Source organism: Oncorhynchus mykiss, chromosome 27, assembly GCF_013265735.2.
Source record: "Oncorhynchus mykiss isolate Arlee chromosome 27, USDA_OmykA_1.1, whole genome shotgun sequence".
NCBI classification, from domain to species: Eukaryota; Metazoa; Chordata; class Actinopteri; order Salmoniformes; family Salmonidae; genus Oncorhynchus; species Oncorhynchus mykiss.
Genome location: NC_048591.1, coordinates 43,872,079 through 43,888,751, shown reverse-complemented (window position 1 = coordinate 43,888,751; position 16,673 = coordinate 43,872,079). Strand labels below are relative to the sequence as shown.

Here is a 16,673-nt window from a genome sequence, read left to right as displayed (position 1 = left end):
TCTATTTGATTTCATTTACATAAAAAAAATATATATATATATATATATATATATATATATATATATATATATATATACACACATTTTTTTAAACTCAACCACAATGCATGGCAACTCCTTATCTCATGCCCACGGTGTCATCACCAGCCAACCATTCCTCACATCATACGCTCTATATCGCTCTATGAGCACGGAAGTCCCCGTGTGTGATTGTGTGTGTGTGACAGATAGTAAAATGGGTCACGTTCACCTGCCAAGCATCTGAGTGGAAATCGTCGCCACACCAACATAATAGGAGCATTTAAATACTCTCAACGATATATGTTGACTTGTCAGCAGGAATTCCACTATATGTTTGTGACCTCCGCCTTAGCGGAGAATTGGTTAGGTTAAACATCATGTCTGGGGCTCTATGCAGGTCTATCTAGAGTCTCAGAGTAGGAGTGCTGATCTAGGATCAGGTCCTCCCTCTCCATGTATTCTTATGCATTGTGATGGAAAAAAAGGAAAACTGATCCCAAAGCAGCACCCTTACTCTGCCTTTGAATTCCCCTGCCCCTTCTGGCCCCGCCCCCCCTCTGGCCCCGCCCACTCTGGCCCCGCCCCAAATAAAATGCTCTCTCGCTACAGAGTATTGACGACGTACACATCGTCTCACAGCAGTGAACAATGACATTGTGTACATCCCAAATGGAATCCCCTAAAAAATATGTTTCATTGTCACATAAACCAGATAGGTGCAGTGAAATGTGTTGTTTCACAGGGTCAGTCATAGTAGTGTGATAGGTGTTGTTTCACAGGGTCAGTCATAGTAGTATGATAGGTGTTGTTTCACAGGGTCAGTCATAGTAGTATGATAGGTGTTGTTTTACAGGGTCAGTCATAGTAGCATGATAGGTGTTGTTTCACAGGGTCAGTCATAGTAGTATGATAGGTGTTGTTTCACAGGGTCAGTCATAGTAGTATGATAGGTGTTGTTTTACAGGGTCAGTCATAGTAGTATGATAGGTGTTGTTTCACAGGGTCAGTCATAGTAGTATGATAGGTGTTGTTTCACAGGGTCAGTCATAGTAGTATGATAGGAGTTGTTGTACAGGGTCAGTCATAGTAGTATGATAGGTGTTGTTTCACAGGGTCAGTCATAGTAGTATGATAGGTGTTGTTGTACAGGGTCAGTCATAGTAGTATGATAGGTGTTGTTTTACAGGGTCAGTCATAGTAGTATGATAGGTGTTGTTTTACAGGGTCAGTCATAGTAGCATGATAGGTGTTGTTTCACAGGGTCAGTCATAGTAGTATGATAGGTGTTGTTTCACAGGGTCAGTCATAGTAGTATGATAGGTGTTGTTTTACAGGGTCAGTCATAGTAGTATGATAGGTGTTGTTTCACAGGGTCAGTCATAGTAGTATGATAGGTGTTGTTTTACAGGGTCAGTCATAGTAGTATGATAGGTGTTGTTTCACAGGGTCAGTCATAGTAGTATGATAGGTGTTGTTTCACAGGGTCAGTCATAGTAGTATGATAGGAGTTGTTGTACAGGGTCAGTCATAGTAGTATGATAGGTGTTGTTTCACAGGGTCAGTCATAGTAGTATGATAGGTGTTGTTTCACAGGGTCAGTCATAGTAGTATGATAGGTGTTGTTTCACAGGGTCAGTCATAGTAGTATGATAGGTGTTGTTTTACAGGGTCAGTCATAGTAGTATGATAGGTGTTGTTTCACAGGGTCAGTCATAGTAGTATGATAGGTGTTGTTTCACAGGGTCAGTCATAGTAGTATGATAGGAGTTGTTGTACAGGGTCAGTCATAGTAGTACGATAGGTGTTGTTGTACAGGGTCAGTCATAGTAGTATGATAGGTGTTGTTTCACAGGGTCAGTCATAGTAGTATGATAGGTGTTGTTTCACAGGGTCAGTCATAGTAGTATGATAGGTGTTGTTTTACAGGGTCAGTCATAGTAGTATGATAGGTGTTGTTTCACAGGGTCAGTCATAGTAGTATGATAGGTGTTGTTTCACAGGGTCAGTCATAGTAGTATGATAGGTGTTGTTTCACAGGGTCAGTCATAGTAGTATGATAGGTGTTGTTTTACAGGGTCAGTCATAGTAGTATGATAGGTGTTGTTTCACAGGGTCAGTCATAGTAGTATGATAGGAGTTGTTTCACAGGGTCAGTCATAGTAGTATGATAGGTGTTGTTTCACAGGGTCAGTCATAGTAGTATGATAGGTGTTGTTTCACAGGGTCAGTCATAGTAGTGTGATAGGTGTTGTTTTACAGGGTCAGTCATAGTAGTATGATAGGTGTGGTTTCACAGGGTCAGTCATAGTAGCATGATAGGTGTCGTTTTACAGGGTCAGTCATAGTAGTATGATAGGTGTTGTTTTACAGGGTCAGTCATAGTAGTATGATAGGTGTTGTTTCACAGGGTCAGTCATAGTAGTATGATAGGAGTTGTTTCACAGGGTCAGTCATAGTAGTATGATAGGTGTTGTTTTACAGGGTCAGTCATAGTAGTATGATAGGTGTTGTTTCACAGGGTCAGTCATAGTAGTATGATAGGTGTTATAGTTGATAGGTGCTATAGTTCCTCTGTGACAACCCATTATAATATTATGGTAGAGAAACGGGGGGGGGGGGGGGGGGGGTATAGTTCCTCTGTGACAACTATTATAATATTATGGTAGAGAAACAGGGAGGGGGGGGGGGGCTATAGTTCCTCTCTGACAACCCATTATAATATTATGGTAGAGAAACAGGCCCTCATCCTCTATCCATCCATGGGCCTGCGGTGGTGGGATAGTCTACTCTCTCTCTGTACACATAAACCGACTGGAGCCAACGATTCAAACATCTCCCTGCTTTTCCTTCTTGGTCCAACGATAGAGAAGAAGGGCCTCCCCCCCGTTCCTCTGATTAAAGGAATCTGTTGTTCCGCGACATAGGGAGGGAGGGAGGAGAGGGAGGGAGAGATGATAATTCTCACAAGACAACTTTGGCTATCAGCCTGTGTTGAATTAGCCAATCTGTGTAGAATGCGTCAATGTGACTGTCTGAGGCCTAAGTCCTAAATACCATCCTAGTCCCCTATGTAGAGCACCCAATGGGTTCTGGTTAAGTAGTGCACTATATACAGAACACAGTTCCATTTGGGACACAGCCTGGGAAGACCTCACTGTGCTCCATGAAAACATCTCATATATATATATATATATACAAACCAGGCTCCAGCACACTGTAGTCTGCAGAGAGAACTATACAGTACATGTGGATAATGGGCCAATTCAATCTAGCTTTGTCCCCGATCTCTTTGTCCTGTTTTACCAACTACTGTGGTCTTTTGTCACACCAAAAGACATGCTAAAGTTGAATGGAATGAACTTTACAATAAAAACAAAAATGTTGGTCAGCAAAGACAGAACAAAATAAAAACGCTTTAGGTCATTTTGGGAGGAAGATTCTTTCTCCCATCTAAAACGCATGTACTAACATTCAGCAACTATCGCTGTGATACAGTGAATGAAAAGGAAACAGACTGTATTCTAGGAGCTGACTGGGCTCCCTTGGCTGGCTGACTGGGCTCCCTTGGCTGGCTGACTGGGCTCCCTTGGCTGGCTGACTGGGCTCCCTTGGCTGGCTGACTGGGCTCCCTTGGCTGGCTGACTGGGCTCCCTTGGCTGGCTGACTGGGCTCCCTTGGCTGGCTGACTGGGCTCCCTTGGCTGGCTGACTGGGCTCCCTTGGCTGGCTGACTGGGCTCCCTTGGCTGGCTGACTGGGCTCCCTTGACTGGCTGACTGGGCTCCCTTGACTGGCTGACTGGGCTCCCTTGACTGGCTGACTGGGCTCCCTTGACTGGCTGACTGGGCTCCCTTGACTGGCTGACTGGGCTCCCTTGACTGGCTGACTGGGCTCCCTTGACTGGCTGACTGGGCTCCCTTGACTGGCTGACTGGGCTCCCTTGGCTGGCTGACTGGGCTCCCTTGGCTGACTGGGCTCCCTTGGCTGACTGGGCTCCCTTGGCTTACTGGGCTCCCTTGGCTTACTGGGCTCCCTTGGCTTACTGGGCTCCCTTGGCTTACTGGGCTCCCTTGGCTTACTGGGCTCCCTTGACTACAATGGGGGTTGTCTGATGTTAATTATTGAAATAACGGCGAATCCACTGCAATGTGTGTGTTTATGTGTGCGTGTGTGTGTGTGTGTGGATAGACGGATGCATAGACGGGTACAAAACACTATTTCTATGACATAGACTGACCAGGTGAATTCAGGTGAAATGATCCCTTATTGATGTCACTTGTTAAATCCACTTCAATCAGTGTAGATGAAGGTGAGGAGACGGGTTAAAGAAGGATGTTTAAGCATTGAGACAAATGAGACATGGATTGTGTATGTGTGTTATTCAGAGGGTGAATGGGCAAGACTAAATATTGAGGTGTCTTTGAACGGGGGGGGGGGTACGGTAGTAGGTGCCAGGCGCACTGGTTTGTGTCAAGAACTGCAACGCTGCTGGGTTTTTCACGCTCAACAGTTTCCTATGGATCAAGAATGGTCCACCACACAAAGGACATCCAGCCAACTTGATGCAACTTTGGGAAACATTGGAGTCACCATGTGCCAGCATCCCTGTGGAACGCTTTCAACACCTTGTAGAGTCCATGACCTGACAAATTGAGGCTGTTCTGAAGACAAAGGGGGGTTTGCAACTCCATATTAGAAAGGTGTTCCTAATGTTTTGTCCACTCAGTGTATGTAGGACCCCATACTCAGTGTAGGTAGGACCCCATACTCAGTGTATAGCCAGTGAGTGAGTGTTGGCCTTTTTGTCCAATTTTGACATTTCAAAACGCTAAAAAGATTTTTGCTTTATAATGATTTTTATAAAAGAGTCAATTTGTAAAATATATATATATATATATAAAACAAATAGAAATCAGCCTAATGGACTGTTGTCTGGCTGGTGTAAAGAACAAACAGAACCACAGCAACATGTGCATCCCATATGGCACCCTAAGCCTTTCTGGTGCACTACCAGGCCCCACGGAGCTCAGGTCAATAGTAGTGCACTATATAGGGAATAGGGGGCCATTTTGCGTTAAAAGTAGTGCACTATATAGGGAATAGGGGGCCATTCGAGACGTACACAACGTTGCAGCTGGACAGAACAAACAGAACACTCATCGACAACACTAAAACCATTTACTTGGCTCCACTTTGCAAATGAAATGAACAAGCAGTTATGTGAACGTGGGATAAAATATTATTATTCAAAAACAGACAGACGAACTACTTTAAAAAGATCTAAAATATGCACATTTCAAGCAATCGTCTGTGTTTGGGGAGTACAAGCTTTCGCACAAGAAGATCACAAAGCCTCAGTTTGTTTAGGAGACAAGTCCTCAGCTGTATTGAAAAGAGAATGGATCGGATGAATGTTGCAGACAACATTCTTCTTCGTGTGGTTCAAATGAAAGCTCCCGCTTTACCTCCAGTAGCCTACATACGAGACGGTAGCTGGAGATGAGGATTTGTGTCCCCAATGGCACCCTATTCCTTACATAGTGCACTACTTTTGACCAGAGCCCCATGGGCCCTAAAACAAGGAATAGGGTGTCAATTGGGACACAAGCATGGTAAATGCCAAGAGAAGAGGCCATTCCAATATGGCCTGGGCCTCATGGCTATAAGCCAGAGAGGAGCATAATCAGTAGCAACATGGAGAGAGAGAGAGAGAGAAGAGAGAGAGGGGGGGAGAGACAGAGAAAGAGGGAGAGAGAGAGAGAGAGAAAGAGGGAGAGAGAGAGAGAAAGAGGGAGAGAGAGAGAGAGAAAGAGGGAGAGAGAGAGAAAGAGAGAGAGAGAAAGAGGGAGAGAGAGAGAGAGAGAGAGAGAGAGAGAGAGAGAGACAGAGAGACAGAGAGACAGAGAGACAGAGAGACAGAGAGACAGAGAGACAGAGAGACAGAGAGACAGAGAGACAGAGAGACAGAGAGACAGAGAGACAGAGAGACAGAGCGAGAGGGGGGAGAGAGCGAGAGGGGGGAGAGAGCGAGAGGGGGGAGAGAGCGAGAGGGGGGAGAGAGGGAGAGAGAGAGAGAGAGGGGGCAGAGAGACAGAGACAGAGAGACAGAGAGGGGGGAGAGACAGAGAGAGAGAGGGGGGAGAGAGAGAAAGAGGGAGAGAGAGAGAGAAAGAGGGAGAGAGACAGAGAGACAGAGAGACAGAGGCAGAGAGGCAGAGCGAGAGAGCGAGAGAGCGAGAGAGAAAGAAGGAGAGAGTGAAAGGAGGTAGACAGAGATGGAGGAGAGAGATTTATTTAGAGATGTATTTATTTTACCTTTATTTAACTAGGCAAGTCAGTTAAGAACAAATTCTTATTTACAGTGAAGGCCTAGGAACAGTGAGTTAACCGACTTGTTCAGGGTTAGAACGACAGATTTGTACCTTGTGAGCTCGGGGATTTGATCTCGCAACACTTTCGGTTACTAGTCCAACACTCTAAACCACTAGGCTACCCTGCCGCCCGAGATAAGAGACACTCCCTACTCTGTGTGTATGAAGCTTGTGGTCTTATTGTCATTCATCTTCTCAACGTACAGCCCTCAGGACTCCGAGGCTCTTCTAGAGGAGACTCATAAACCCCCCCCCCCCCCCCCCCCCCGCAGCTTCCTCTCCCTCCCACCACCCCTCCACTCTCTCCCACCTTAGATCCCTCCAGGTAACTTGACCTCGTACCTACACACTACCCTGCTTCAGGCTACATGATGGGTCGGGAAAGAGGATATTCACAGAGAGAGTTAGAACCGACAGCTCATATTTCACAGAGAGAGTTAATACAGACAACTCACATTCACAGAGCTTCCAGGACCTCCTAGCAGCCTTATTGCAGTACTTCGTACACCGACATTGAAAAGTAAAAGCAAGCAGCCTTGTCCGAGCCAGAACAGCCTATAGATCAGGAGCCCATCTCCTGTTTCTGTAGCGTGAGGCAGTATGATGTACAAGGACACCCCCTGGCCAGAACAGCCTATAGATCAGGAGCCCATCTCCTGTTTCTGTAGCGTGAGGCAGTATGATGTACAAGTACACCCCCTGGCCAGAACAGCCTATAGATCAGGAGCCCATCTCCTGTTTCTGTAGCGTGAGGCAGTATGATGTACAAGTACACCCCCTGGCCAGGACAGCCTATAGATCAGGAGCCCATCTCCTGTTTCTGTAGCGTGAGGCAGTATGATGTACAAGTACACCCCCTGGCCAGAACAGCCTATAGATCAGGAGCCCATCTCCTGTTTCTGTAGCGTGAGGCAGTATGATGTACAAGGACACCCCCTGGCCAGAACAGCCTATAGATCAGGAGCCCATCTCCTGTTTCTGTAGCGTGAGGCAGTATGATGTACAAGTACACCCCCTGGCCAGAACAGCCTATAGATCAGGAGCCCATCTCCTGTTTCTGTAGCGTGAGGCAGTATGATGTACAAGTACACCCCCTGGCCAGAACAGCCTATAGATCAGGAGCCCATCTCCTGTTTCTGTAGCGTGAGGCAGTATGATGTACAAGTACACCCCCTGGCCAGAACAGCCTATAGATCAGGAGCCCATCTCCTGTTTCTGTAGCGTGAGGCAGTATGATGTACAAGTACACCCCCTGGCCAGAACAGCCTATAGATCAGGAGCCCATCTCCTGTTTCTGTAGCGTGAGGCAGTATGATGTACAAGTACACCCCCTGGCCAGAACAGTCTATAGATCAGGAGCCCATCTCCTGTTTCTGTAGCGTGAGGCAGTATGATGTACAAGTACACCCCCTGGCCAGAACAGCCTATAGATCAGGAGCCCATCTCCTGTTTCTGTAGCGTGAGGCAGTATGATGTACAAGGACACCCCTTGGCCAGAACAGCCTATAGATCAGGAGCCCATCTCCTGTTTCTGTAGCGTGAGGCAGTATGATGTACAAGTACACCCCCTGGCCAGAACAGCCTATAGATCAGGAGCCCATCTCCTGTTTCCTGAGGCAGTATGATGTACAAGTACACCCCCTGGCCAGAACAGCCTATAGATCAGGAGCCCATCTCCTGTTTCCTGAGGCAGTATGATGTACAAGGACACCCCCTGGCCAGAACAGCCTATAGATCAGGAGCCCATCTCCTGTTTCCTGAGGCAGTATGATGTACAAGGACACCCCTTGGCCAGAACAGTCTATAGATCAGGAGCCCATCTCCAGTTTCCTGAGGCAGTATGATGTACAAGGACACCCCTTGGCCAGAACAGTCTATAGATCAGGAGCCCATCTCCAGTTTCCTGAGGCAGTATGATGTACCAGGACACCCCCTGGACAAGACATTGGACTTTCGCGGGGCTTTAACATCAAAATTGACTAATTCTACGAAGCAGAACTAAGGCAAACATTTGAACTTATCACTTGCAGCAATTATATATTTATATAGAGCCTTCTGAAAGTATTCACACCCCTTGACTTAATCCACATGTTCTGAATTTAAAATGGATTAAATGTAGATGTTTTTTTGGGGGGGTCACTAGCCTACACACAATACCCCGTAATGACATCACAATACCATGTAATGACATCACAATACCCCGTAATGACATCACAATACCATGTAATGACATCACAATACCCCGTAATGACATCACAATACCATGTAATGACATCACAATACCATGTAATGACATCACAATACCCCATAATGTCAAAGTGGAATTATTTTTTGGTTTTTGAAATATTTACTAATAAATGAAAGATGGAAATCTGAAAATGTATTGAGTCAATAAGTATTCAACCCCTTTGTTAAGGCGATGTCTAAATAAGTTCAGGGCTAAAAAAAACGTGCTTAACAAGTCACAATAAGTTACATGGACTCACTCTGTATGTGTGCAATAATAGTGTTTATCATGATTGACTACCTCATCTCTGTACCCCACACATACAATTATCTATAAAGTCTCAGTCGAGCAGTGAATTTCAAACACATATTCAACCACAAACACCAGGGAGGTTTTCCAATGCCTCGCAAAGAAGGGCACCTATTGGTAGATGTGTTTTTTTTTTTAAAGCAGACATTGAATATCCCTTTGAGCATGGTGAGGTTATTAATTACACTTTGGATGGTGTATCAATACATCCAGTCACTACAAAGATACAGGCGTCCTTCCTAACTCAGTTGCCGGAGAGGAAGGAAACCGCTCAGGGATTTAACCATGAGGCCAATGGTGACTTTAAAACAGTTACAGAGTTTAATGGCTGCGATTGGAGAAAACTGAGGATGGATCAACAACATTGTAGTCACTAAACAATACAAACCTGACAGAGTGAAATAAGGAAGCCTGTACAGAATAAAAATATTCCAAAACATTCATCCTGTTTGTTTTGTCTTGAATAGAAAGTGTTATGTTTCGGGAAAATCCAATACATTACAGAGAATCACTCTCCATATTTTCCAGCATAATCGTGGCTGCATCATGTTATGGGTATGCTTGTAATCATTAAGGACTTGGGATAAAAAGAAAGGGAGTAGAGCTATGCAGGACAATAGCCTAAAACACAAGGTCAAATCTACACTGGAGTGGCTTACCAAGAACAGTGAATGTTCCTGAGTGGTCGAGTTACAGTTTTGGCTTAAATTTGCTTGAAAATCTATGGCAAGACTTGAAAATATTTGTCTAGCAATGACCAACAACCAATTTAACAGGGCTTGATTATTTTTTTTAAGAATAATGTTGTACAATCCAGGTGTGCAAAGCTCTTAGAGACTTACCCAGAAAGACTCAGTTGTAAATCACTGCCAAAGGTGATTCTAATTTCTGTATTTACATTTTCAATAAATTTGCAAAGATTTCTAAAAACATGTTTTTACTTTGTCATTATGGGGTATTGTGTGTCGATGGATGAGAAAATAAATGTCATCCATTTTGAATTCAGTCTGTAACATAAAACATGGAATAAGTCAAAGGGAATGAATACTTTGAAGGCACTGTAGGTAACGCTTCACGATAATTGTGTACAGAAATGTTACTATGCAGGTACAAAGCAATAGGGCCAGGACAGGGCCAGGACAGGGCCAGGATAAGGTCAGGACAGGGCCAGGACAGGGCCAGGACAGGGCCAGGACAGGGCCAGGACAGGGCCAGGGCCAACCATTTGGGTCTGGACAGCATTGCTGCAATAATGTCTGGACTGTTGAGAGAGCAGTAGGGGATGAGATCGTGATGCAGCTAGCTAGCCTGGAACGTCACAGTCATATTAAAAGGTCCCTATATGGGCGATTCCACGGTAACAGAATGATGCTGACACTCACATTTCTCACTTTAAAAATGTATGTCAAACCAAAACCAAAGTTAAACAAACCATACAACTCTATGCACAACGGACTACTTTGAACAATTCCCACAGAAAATATTACAAAAACGCATCTAAAAAAACAGTGCTGATGCAAAGTTTGGTAACAGAATGACTGTTTGTGACATCGTTCTGTTATCGAACTTTGCATCTGTTTTCCATTTTACTTCTAGTGCGACTAGCCCCTAGGCTCCTCCCTCTTTTTCCCCTTCTAATGTGACTGTCCCCGATGCTCCTCCCTCTTTTCCCACCTGCCCCGCTACAAAGTTTCTCCCTGCAGGCGGTCACTGAGTCCGAGGTGCTAAAGGGGCTTCTTAGGGCTAGGCCCCTTTTTTCTCTCTCCACTTCCTGCCTGACTGACGTGCCCAAAGTAAACAGCCTATTGCTCAGGCCCTGAAGCCAGGATATGGATATAGTTGGTACCGTTGGAAAGAAAACACTTTGAAGTTTGTAGAAATGTTAAAATAATGTAGGTGAATATAACACAATAGATATGGTAAGAGAAAATCCAAAGAAAAACCAACCCAGAAGTTTTTTGTTGTTGAGAGAGACCATCCTCTTAGAAATGCAAGAGAATTGCCAAGCCTGTCTCTCCTTTCTAGGGAGGTTCCCATTACTTGGTTCATTCTTTATTTAAAAGGGGAGAACAAGCTGATCCTAACTTATAGTGCTATTTCTATTTTGTCCTGTTTATTAACTGACAAAAGTTTTGGAAAAACTTGTCAATAACTAACTGACTGGCTTTCTTGATGTCTATAGTATTCTCTCGGGAACGCAATCTGGTTTCCACTCAGGTTTTGGATGTGGCATCGACACTTTAAAGGTCCTTAAGGATGTAACCATTGCCCTTGATTCTATGCAATGTTGTGCTGCTATTTTTATTGCCTTGGCCAAAGCTTTTGATACGGTAGACTATTCCATTCTTGTGGGCCAGATTATTGGTGTCGCTGAGGGGTCTTTGGCCTGGTTTGCTAACTACTACTCTCAAAGAGTGCAGTGTATAAAGTCAGACAATATGCTGTCTCAGCCACTGCCTGTCACCAAGGGAGTACCCCAAGGCTCGATCCTCTGCCCCACGCTCTTCTCAATTTACATCAACAACATAGCTCAGGCAGTAGGAAGTGCTCTCACCCATTTATATGCAGATGATACAGTCTTATACTCAGCTGGCCCCTCCCCGAATGTTGTGTTAAATGCTCTACAGCAAAGCTTTCTTAGTGTCCAACAAGCTTTCTCTGCCCTTTACCTTGTTCTGAACACCTCCAAAACAAAGGTCATGTGGTTTGGTAAGAAGAATGCCCCTCCTCCCACAGGTGTTTTTACTGCCTCTGAGGGTTTAGAGCTTGAGGTAGTCACCTCATACAAGTACTTGGGAGTATGGCTAGACGGTGCACTGTCCTTCTCTCAGCACATATCAAAGCTACAGGCTAAAGTTAAATCTAGACTTGGTTTTCTCTATCGCAATCGCTCCTCTTTTACCCCAGCTGCCAAACTAACCCTGATTCAGAGATGACCATCCTACCCATGCTAGATTACAGAGACATAATTTATAGATCGGCAGGTAAGGGTGCTCTCTACTATTCGGCAATCAAATTTGCCACCAACGCTCCTTATAGGACACTCTGTATTCCTCTGTAAACTGGTCATCTCTGTAAACCCGTCGCAAGACCCACTGGTTGATGCCTATTTATAAAACCCTCTTAGGACCCACTCCCCCCTATCTGAGATATCTATTGCAGCCCTCATCCTCCACATACAACACCCGTTCTGCCAGTCACATTCTGTTAAAGGTCCCTAAAGCACGAACATCCCTGGGTCGCTCCTCTTTTCAGTTCACTGCAGCTAGCGACTGGAACGAACCGCAACAAACACTCAAACTGGACAGTTTTATCTCAATCTCTACATTCAAAGACTCAATCATGGACACTCTTACTGACAATTGTGGCTGCTTTGCGTGAATGTATTGTTGTCTCTACCTTCTTGCCTGTTTTGGTGTTGACTGTGCCCAATAATGTTTATACCATGTTTTGTGATGCTACCATGTTGTGTGGCTACCATGTGAGTTGTCATGTGTTGCTATGTTGTCGTCTTAGGTCTATGTCGTAGAGGTCGACCGATTATGATTTTTCAACGCCGATACCGATTATTGGAGGACCAAAAAAGCCGATAACGATTAATCGGCCGACTTTTTTACATTTATTTGTAATAATGACAATTACAACAATACTGAACACTTATTTTAACTTAATATAATACATCAATAAAATCAATTTAGCCTCAAATAAATAATGAAACAAGTTCAATTTGGTTTAAATAATGCCAAAACTAAGTGTTGGAGAAGAAAGTAAAAGTGCAATATGTGCTATGTAAGAAAGCTAATGTTTAAGTTCCTTGCTCAGAACATGAGAACATATGAAAGCTGGTGGTTCCTTTTCACATGAGTCTTCAATATTCCCAGGTAAGAAGTTTAAGGTTGTAGTTATTATAGGAATTATAGGACTATTTCTCTCTATACCATTTGTATTTCATATACCTTTGACTATTGGATGTTCTTATAGGCACTTTAGTATTGCCTGTGTAACCGTACAGCTTCCGTCCCTCTCCTCGCCCCTACCTGGGCTCGAACCAGGAACACATCGACAACAGCCACCCTCGAAGCATCGTTACCCATCGCTCCACAAAAGCCGCAGCCCTTGCAGAGCATGGGGAACAACTACTCCAAGTCTCAGAGCGAGTGACGTCACCGATTGAAACTCTATTAGCGCGCACCCCTCTAACTAGCTAGCCATTTCACATCGGTTACACCAGCCTAATCTCGGGGGTTGATAGACATAAACAGCGCAATGCTCGAAGCATTGCGAAGAGCTGCTGGCAAAACGCACGAAAGTGCTGTTTGAATGAATGCTTACGAGCCTGCTGGTGCCTACCATCGCTCAGTCAGACTGCTCTATCAAATATCAAATCATAGACTTAATTATAACATAATAACACACAGAAATACGAGCCTTCGGTCATTAATATGGTCGAATCCGGAAACTATCATCTCGAAAACAAAACGTTTATTCTTTCAGTGAAATACGGAACTGTTCCGTATTTTATCTAACGGGTGGCATCCATCAGTCTAAATATTGCTGTTACATTGCACAACCTTCAATGTTCTGTCATAATCATGTACAATTCTGTCAAATTAATTACGGTCTTTGTTAGGAATAAATAGACTTCACACAGTTCGCAACGAGCCAGACGGCCCGAACTGCTGCATATACCCTGACTGCTTGCACAGAACGCAAGAGAAGTGACAATTTCCCTAATTATAAGAAGTTCATGTTAGCAGGCAATATTAACTAAATATGCAGGTTTAAAAATATATACTTGTGTATTGATTTTAAAGAAAGGCATGGATGTTTATGGTTAGGTTTGGTGCAACGACAGTGCTAAATCATCACCCGTTTGGCTGTGATTCGATGATAAATTAACAGGCACCGCATCGATTATATGCAACGCAGGACACGCTAGATAAACTAGTAATATCATCAACCATGTGTAGTTAACTAGTGATTATGTTAAGATTGATTGTTTTTTTTATAAGTTTAATAGTAGCTAGCAACTTACCTTGGCTTCTTGCTGCCCCCCCCCCCCCCCCCCCCCCCCCCGTCATAGGCCGTCATTGTAAATAAGAATTTGTTCTTAACTGACTTGCCTTGTTAGATAAAGGTTCTATTAAATAAATACATACAAATCTGCACTGTTCTTTAAGTAAATGTGCTTCTGTAAAATTATCCATGGAAATTATTTTTAAAAATTGTCCTTGGACATAAGAGTTGTATGGTTTGTTTAACTTTAAAATCTTCGTTAATAATTTTTTTTGACATACAATCCGAGTCTCAGTATCATTCTGTTATCGTGGAATTGCCCATGTTCTCAGATACAGAGAGTGATGATTCTGTTACCGTGGAATTGCCCATGTTCTCAGATACAGAGAGTGATGATTCTGTTATCGTGGAATTGCCCATGTTCTCAGATACAGAGAGTGATGATTCTGTTAGCCTACATCCTCCAACAAGGTCACCGTGTTAAATGCTGCTGCACAAATTAGTCAAAGATGCAGTCCCAAATGGCACCCTATTCCCTATATAGACCTCTGGTCAAAAGTAGTGTACTATATAGGGAATAGGGTGCCATTTGGGATGTAACGAATGACTAACTCTGTTTTTTTGTACCAGGGTGTTGGTGATGATATGCTGAAGACTTGTCTCCAAAACATCAGTGGTAGACAAGACAGACAAGGGTCTAACAGTGTTCCAAATCTAATCAAATCTGCAGGATATTTAGTCCATCCTCATTCTACCACACACAAGTCATTCTGAGACCATTCGTTCATGATATGACCATGAGTACTACAGCTGGTCTCCAACTACATTGTCAAAATCAACACAATCAATTCTTATTATTCTACAGCTTGTCTTTTATGTCCTGCGTGTGTATTTGGTTTAATCAATAGCTTACAATAGACTGGTGTCAAGTTTAATTGGGGGGGAAACCTGTAGCAAGGCAGGCATGTGATGAATAGTCTGTGTCTTTGTCAGAGTCACCCTGGGCTTCTCTGGTCAGTGACGAAGATACAACAGAGACATCACACTTGGGGGGGGGGGGGGTTTACCTCTCACCGGGGCGGGGACTGGAACATATTGTGATGTGAATTACTGCTCAATGTAGCCTATAGATTATAAAGGCTATAGGTGCCCTTCGTGTGACGGAGGCATTGAAAATGATGCTAGGGCATTGAATGGGCGCGCACATGCATGTATCCATTATTTATGGTAAACCAAGTGTCGGCTACATGTCTTATACAGTCATTTCAGCTTTGATGGCTGGATTTGACAAACACCAGACATCCTACCTGTGAGTTTAGCCTGTCTTAAACAATTAGACAAACGGTAGCCTGTATATGAAAGAGAAATCTGCGTTATGCCTTGTTATTGACGCGGTCACGGTTATTAGTCCCGGTCTCTAGGACCTAGGGGGGGGAACATATCTCGGCGTCAAACATCAGGCTAATTTATCCCCACCACATGAGAAGAAAGCAAACATTATGCATCAAAACATACCTGTTCATTACTCGCAGTTGACTATTGTGGCTGTCGTCCAGTGTATGCGGTGAATTGGACGCGCTGTGTAGAATATGGCATCGCTAGTCTGTGCCGCGGAAAGCTCCGTCTGTTGCCGCTACCATGTTGTTTCTACGCCACTACAGAGAGGAAGAGGCGAAGCGAGAGGTTTTACTCCGCCCCAAATCTGTCCACGGAAATAAACCCACGAAGTGAGGAATTTTTGTATGCAGGTCAATGAGAGCGTGTCAAAATTGATCAAAAAAATGTATTGCTCATTTGCTACGTGAGGTTTATTTGATCGAATAGAAATGTCGTAATGGTCAGGTTGTTTAGGTGCACTCTAGGTGGGGGGGAGTAGCAACCCATGTCCGTGATAAATTAATGTCAATGAAGATTTAAGCCGAGATGGTCCTTTTTAGGTTTTGAACGTTTATTAGTTAAAATATACTAATATACAAAAGTATGTGGACGTCCCTTCAAATTAGTGGATTCGGCTTTTTCAGCAACACCCGTTGCTGACAGGTGTATAAAGTGGAGCGCACGGCCATGCAATCTCCATAGACAAACATTGGCAGAAGAATGTCCTTACTGAAGAGCTCAGTGACTTTCAACGTGGCACCGTCATAGTCAACAAGTCAGTTTGTCAAATGTCTGCCAAGCTAGAGCTGCCCCTTCAACTGTAAGTGCTGTTACTGTGAAGTGGAAACGTCAAGGATGAACAACGGCTCAGCCGAGAAGTGGTAGGCCGCATGAGCTCACAGAACAGGACTATTAGTTGTATTAGTAGTTGTAGTTTTATTAGTAGTTGTATTAGTAGTTGTAGCAGTAGGTTTTATTAGTTGTAGCAGTAGGTTGTATTAGTTGTAGCAGTAGGTTTTATTAGTTGTAGCAGTAGGTTTTATTAGTAGTTGTAGCAGTAGGTTTTATTAGTAGTTGTAGCAGTAGGTTTTATTAGTTGTAGCAGTAGGTTTTATTAGTAGTTGTAGCAGTAGGTTTTATTAGTTGTAGCAGTAGGTTTTATTAGTAGTTGTAGCAGTAGGTTTTATTAGTTGTAGCAGTAGGTTTTATTAGTTGTAGCAGTAGGTTTTATTAGTTGTAGCAGTAGGTTTTATTAGTTGTAGCAGTAGGTTTTATTAGTAGTTGTAGCAGTAGGTTTTATTAGTAGTTGTAGCAGTAGGTTTTATTAGTAGTTGTAGCAGTAGGTTTTCTTAGT

At 43.7% G+C, this 16,673-nt stretch overlaps 1 protein-coding gene across 2 annotated transcripts in view; it reads right to left on the bottom strand.

The window, feature by feature from the left end:
• LOC110508084 (T-lymphoma invasion and metastasis-inducing protein 1) overlaps positions 1 to 15,626 on the bottom strand; it is a 196,460-nt gene extending 180,834 nt beyond the window's left edge. For both annotated transcript variants that reach the window (XM_036965730.1, XM_036965732.1), the window contains exon 1: positions 15,458 to 15,626. The gene's annotated coding sequence lies outside the window, so the exon portion shown is untranslated. The remainder of the gene's footprint in view (positions 1 to 15,457) is intronic.
• Between the last annotated feature and the right edge of the window lie 1,047 nt (positions 15,627 to 16,673).